This window comes from Cibotium barometz, chromosome 57 (genome assembly GCF_041138505.1).
Source record: "Cibotium barometz isolate CiBa-2024 chromosome 57, ASM4113850v1, whole genome shotgun sequence".
NCBI lineage: Eukaryota > Viridiplantae > Streptophyta > Polypodiopsida > Cyatheales > Cibotiaceae > Cibotium > Cibotium barometz.
The window spans coordinates 35,259,106-35,265,864 of record NC_141102.1 but is presented as its reverse complement, the minus strand read 5'-3'; positions in this window follow the sequence as shown (position 1 = coordinate 35,265,864).

Genomic DNA, 6,759 nt, shown 5'->3' with positions numbered 1-6,759 from the left:
CAAACGTATCAATCCCATATGGAGCAGTGGGGTCTATCTCCTCTTCATAATCCCCACATGCACTATGTGACTCACAACCCATCTGGTTTATAGGGGTAATCCTTGGATGTGGAGGTTGTGGTCGGTAACGGCATAGACTGGACTACATTCGGGTTCCTTGGAACTATGTGATGTGACGGTTGCTCAACAGGTGATGCAGGCATCAGCACGGGTACTTGAGGTGTGTTTGACTAGGCTAGGGATGCCTGATTTGCTAACATATGCTTAAGTACTAGGCAATCCTTAGATTGACGGCCATACTTACCACATGCATTGCAATTCCCATTGAATTTGACTCTAAATGTGGGACATTCACTCGTGCTATGTGGTCCTAAGCAAACCGAACACCATTGTTGCTCTCTCCTTGGGTACATATGGCTATTCTAGGGAGCTCGATTATCCCTAAAGTATTCTTGGAGAGCCTTAGTAAGGTCGGTCATAGACATTTTGGATATCTTGGGCTCCTTGGCAATAGGTTTTACCGTCATTGGCTCGTGGATACTTGCGAACTAACGGATTTTGTCTCCGAAGACACCTTTTTACTTGCAATCATCAAGTTGTCTTCTAACTGGATTGCATTAGCAGTGACTGCTTCCCACATTGTAAGACCTCTAATGACTAGGCCATTGTATATGTCCTCGTGGCGCAATCCTCGGATGAATCTATCGAGCAGTTGGTTATTATTGAAGCGCTCATCGCGGGAGTGCAGCGAGAATTTAGATGCTTCAATCGACTTATAAAGTCTCTCACTGACTCCCCTTCCTCGCATTCAGCTTTTTGGAGTTGAGATGCTACTCCCCAAAGCACACCCTCACATATGTATTCTTTCAAGAACAATCTCTTAAGAGTGGGGTAGTGAGTGCACTCTTCAACCCTTAAGGTTCGATACCAATCTCCGGCCTTCCCACTCAAGGTTAAGCCTAAGGCTTTACACTTATGCAGCTCATTGTGCTCTTCCAAGGAATCACACACTTGTTCAAAGACTTCAATGTGCTTCCTAACATCCTCGTTACCATTGAAGTTCTGAGTGAGCTTAGCCACTTGTACTGCCTTGCTTCTGGGTTCTCTCTCAGGCATGCCCCGCATGTTTTCCACAATAGATCGTCCGATCGTCTGAGCAAACGCTGCGAGATCACCTAGGTGAGCAGGCATAGCTGGTGGAGGCACTTCTGGGATAGCTTGGCTGATAGGAGTTGGCGTTGGTCTGGGTATGTTGGCAAATGACGTAGGATATGATATGTGATTAGGCCTAGCTCCTCTTGGATAAGGGTTGTGATAAGGCGGTCGTGGAGCATACGCCATTGGCATACTAAGAGGCGTAGGAGCTACATGAGCATGAGTAGCGATAGGTACATATGGTCGATAGGCACTGGCACGCACTGTTGTAGGTACTGTTCCACTAGGTAGCGGTGTCATACTAACTACAGTGGTAACAGGTGCGCCTTCCGTCATGCTCATCATTGGGGTAGGCATTGTGGATTCCCTAATGGAAAGTTGAGCCAAGGTTGGAAAGCTAAAGTTACTGCTCGTGGGCTCAACTTGCATTGAGACTCCAGGCGAAACAACATACGAAAGGTCTATGGGACTCACCGAGGGAGTCTCCAATTGTGATAGGGTTGGTTGTTTGGCCTTTCCTGTATCCAAAAACCTCATAGGGCCAGTGGAAACTAGGTTCACTCCCCTATTTTGCCTCTCAATTTGGATAATTCTATGAATAACCTCACATATCATTTGTTGTTGCTCCTCTAGATTAGTGGCGCTAGATGTAGATCGTATGACTTCTAACCAACCTACATGGTATGTGTAACCCGTGTATAGGTCAGTTAGAGTCTCTGTGTGTAGATCATATTCCCAATTTTCATTGAGAAATATCCCATCTAGACTTGGTGTGCCAAACGGTTCTCTTGAAGTGGACGCAATGTCACTTCTTATGGATTAGCTTCTAGGGACCTCTACTTTAGGAAGCGCGTCGGAAGGTGGTAGCTCAGTAAGGCCTTCATTAAACGAAGTGGGTAGAATATCCACATGGACACTCTTTGGGAGGGTAGGGTCTACAGGAGATGTGAATGGCAAATCCACTACCCCTCCTTCTTCATTTACTTCGCTTGTCGGATGCTCAGAGCGTGTAGCTCTACTAAAGGTCTCGATTAGACGACTGAACATGCTAGATCCGGGTTGTGGGGCCCAAACTGGCATGTTTTGGCTTGTCTCCTCAGGATTCTTGGTAAGGTGCCCTTCCATGGCTTCTGAATCAGAGGACGAGTCACTATTCGCTATTCGCCGTGGATCTTGGGTTACACTTCCTTGGGTTCCAGCAGAAGGCCAAGATGCCAACGTGGAGGGATGGTGTGAGCCTGCGTAAACTGAAATGCTTTCTAGTGGCTCAGACTCTAGCACCTGACCAGAGCGTAGATGCATGTGACGTGGGTACCCTACGTGCGTTGGTAACTACCCTTGAAGCCCACACAAGTGGTTTCTTAGGTATTTCGTACCCCGTTTTTACTTGTTTTTAACCTGTTTTTGACCCCCTTACTTATGGTCGAACCTGGACTAGGGCGTGTGATAGCTCGAAACGAGCGTATCGTTCAAAGGGTCCTAGTGTGCTTTACAGCACCGTATTCGCCTATCCAAAGCTCCTGTAGTCCTCAAAACAGTCTGTTTCCTTGTGGGGAAGGGGCGAAAGCCTATTTGCTTGTGGAGAAAAGGGTGAGGGCTTTATCCCACATGCTCACTTTACTCCTTGGGGGGTGGGCTACATATAGGGCACAACTTCCCATAAGCTCTCACTTGAAAGAAAGCTATGGAGGCTCACTCTCCAAGATATATATATGAAAAGACCGAGATCGTGGCCGGGGTCGGGGTTGCGGTCAATTGGGGGTTTTTCTTTTCAAAAATGTTTTCTCCAAATAAAAAATCTTTCCTTTCCACACGTTTGTTTTTTTTCTTTTTAAAAAAATTTAATTTTTTTTTGAAATTAATTTTTTCTTTTTCTTTTTTTTGGGATAAGTTTTCTAGGGTTTCTTTTTGGGTTCACAGCCTTGGCCGCGGCGCAGTTCGCACACAGCATAGATTCAGAAATCCCCCCTCACACGCAGAAAACCAGATAACAGAATGTACGCCCACATGCGGAGCAAAAAAATAACAAAACAAACAAAAATGCAGAAACAGATTGCAAAACACAGAAACACCTCAACAACAAACACACAAACGCCTTTCCTACAATGTAACTTTCACTTCACGTAGCAGTCCGAGCTGCAAACTGGAGCTTGGTGCACGGTAACTCCCCGGCAGCGGCGCCAAAAATGTGCGCTTTTGTCGCACAGGTCGTAGCTGGGGACTTGCCGAACACCGTATACGAGCCACGAATGGCTACAAGCATACAACCAGGAAAGCAAGCTCAACAGAATGCATAGGTGTGTCACTCACTGCTCTAACCGCCACCGTGAAGGATTCCCGCGTCGCAGCAGTGAAGGAGGAGCCGCCGTCGCCGCTCTACCACCTCTCCGCCGCCGTGCCGCTATATAGTGCTCGATCGCTCTCTCACTCTCTCTCTCTCTCTCACACACACGCAGGAGAAGGAAACCAAGAGGATAAGACAAGAGCACTCTTGTATTCAACACATGAGAATGAGGGTTTTAGGGTCACATTTGACTCTTATAGGTGACTTGGCCGTTCACACATGGGTGCCCATACATGGCCGACCGATCCTAACCCTTATCCTGTTGATATTCAAGGTGCGCCTCTCATCGGCGATCACCCAATCCCTTTATCCTTTGCATATGGTGCCGACAAGCCCGGCCCATGACTCAGAATAGTTAAACTAATTACATGACGTAAAACATAGTACGTCTCAATGTCCGTCATAGGTTAACACTCACTCTAATCTGATTGGCCATGCACACCAAGAATGGAGCTAGTGGGTGGAACTCAGTGATTCCTAATTCCCTGGCTGTTGATTCCAGAAGTATATTCACTCCTAACCCACCATCTACAATGGCTCCTCTAATTTCTTTTCCCCTTAGATGTACTGTTATTTGGGGCATCACATTATCTACTTCTCGAACATCCTCTGTCTCCACCGCCTGACATTCTGCTTCTTCTGCTGATTCAGCCTCACTCTGTGAGTGATTAGAGCCTTCCGTTCATCCCTTGGGATTCAGTAGCTTCTTGATGAGCTGCTTTCTGTAATTAAGCACTAGTGATAGCAACTGATCAAGGGTTATGTCCATTTTCATGGTTTTAAGGTCTTCCCATAGGTCATACTGCTCCTTCATTGTTTAGTTTGCTACCTCGTTGGGCACTTTTCCTTTCTTTCCTCTTTCTTCCTTCAGCTTTTTCTGAGGACTCTGCCTCTTTTGAGTGTTGGTGTGCTGGTTCAATCCCTCTTGGAGAGACTCCCTTCCCTTGTTCCTCCCTGATTTGTTCAGACATTTGTGTCCCACGAGGATCATCTTCTCGCATCGCATTCTTCTGTCTGAATGCTTCATCCAGGGTGCCCTTGGTCTTCATCTAATCTTGACTGGGTTGTGCGGTCTCTTTCTTGCCCTTGGCTTGTGCATCTTGCACTTCTCTGACTACTTGATTTCCTGACCTTCCTTTGTTCCTCCCAATTCAAGGGGATTTTCTTCTGTCCCACCACTTCAGGTGTCAGATGCTCTACTGCATCTGCCTTTTCCTTTCCCGTTTGGCTTCTGGTGACAACAACCACCATCATCGGAGCCGACTCATCATCCAATTGTTTAATTTCCACCATGTTTACGGACAAGTGATGCCGCTTCTATTGAATCTCGAGAGCTTTCTTGAAGCTCATGCTAATGTTTTGAGTACAACGGACATTCAATTTTCCTATGTCCTGACTTCCGGCAGTAGTAGCATTGGAATGCATTCTGTTGTTGTCCACTGCCCCTTCCTCTGTCGAACCCTCGGCCATAGTAGGACCTCTGTGGTGTTAGCACAGCAGCCATTGGATCCGCTCCATCAATTGCATTTACCGCTACTGCTGCCCGACTTCTTCCGTTATATCTGCAATTCTCTATCAGATGCATGAAAGTCTAACAGATGGCACATGTTGGCTGCATCTTGCATTCTTCTTTCAGATGCCCTTCATTTTTGCAGATCGGATAGAACACACCAGGTCTGTAGTCTGCCATGCCGAAGTGTTTGCTCGAGCCCGTAGCCAACTTTTCAGCAACCCTCTTGGCCAGGACATCCACCTCGTCCTTCTTGCCTTTTTGTTTACTTTTCTTACTGCGCTTGGGTTCCTCAGCACCTGACTCAGTATCTGATTCCTTTGTGTCCAACTCACTGCTTGAGTCGCTGTCTGACAAATTGTTCTTTTTGTTCTTTTTGTTCTTGGACTTCTTTTCCAAGCCCATGTTCCTCTTTGCCCTCTTGGCTGCCTCGACTAGTCCATCAAACCCTTTGTAATGCAATGTCTGTTATACAGCCACGGTTGGTTTGATTTTCTTGTGTAAGCCATGCAGAAACCAACCTGCCAAGAACAGCCTCAGATGGCATATCTGCTTGGGTCAGTCTTGCACATAGTGTGTGGAACTTTGCTGCATAATCATCCACTGGCAGGGACTTCTGCCTCAGGCTCCTGAGCTTCTCTTGCAGCTTAGCAGGTGCTTTGACTGTTCGGAACCTCCTGAGGAATGCTTCTTTTAGTTCTTGGAATGTGGTAAAATGGTCATGTGTATACTGAGACAACCATTCTGTTGGAATGTTCTCGAATGTAGCTTGGCAAATCCCTCTTCCTTTCATTAGCTACATTCCCCCGAGGTTGATTCACCTTCCACACTGCTTCAAACTTTGTGACACGCGTGTCAGGGTCCTCAGAATTCTTGCCCTTATATATCAGATACTTGTGGTTGCCTCCCTAATTGGCCATTGGACGCAGAGGTTGCACATTGCCTAGCCCGAGAGGAGCAGGCTGCCTAGGCAACTATTGCTGTAAGTTGTTGATTGGGAGTCGCCTTGCAAGGGTTTGTGCAAGCGCTTCTTCTTGTTCGCCTAAAGCTTGCACCAGAATGCCACACTGAGGGGGTGAATAGAGAGCCTCATGTGTTTCTCTGAGCGCTTCCACATCCCCAGCAGGATCCCCAAAGTGTCGGTGGTCAATCCGACTGGCAAGACAGAATCAATCCGCCGTCAATGCCTAGTGCCCACGGGTTCGTTCTAAGCCTCACACTACTGTTCTACACAGAAGATGCTGCGCACAACACTCTCTTACTCTCTCTCTCTCTCTCTCTCACTTTGACAGCATAAGTGATGCACAAAAGGAGACAATGTACTTCTCTTCTAATTCAGATACAAAAGATACACAGTTGCCTCCCTTGTTGCCTATTCCTTCCTCCTACTTCTACTCTCCTGATTCTATGGTTACAAGATACCTCTCGGCTGTTATGCCCGGCTGTTACAAGACTGTATAGTTACAATGTACTTCTCTTCTAATTCAGATACAAAAGATACACAGTTGCCTCCCTTGTTGCCTATTCCTTCCTCCTACTTCTACTCTCCTGATTCTATGGTTACAAGATACCTCTCGGCTGTTATGCCCGGCTGTTACAAGACTGTATAGTTACAACAACTCATATGATTACATGGTAGGGTGAGCATTTCCCCAGATGTGTTCTGTGCCTTTATGGCCATTGAGGATCATCCGGTGGCCATTGACGTATGTCCCACCAATCAGACGGACGGCCAACACCATTAGCCACC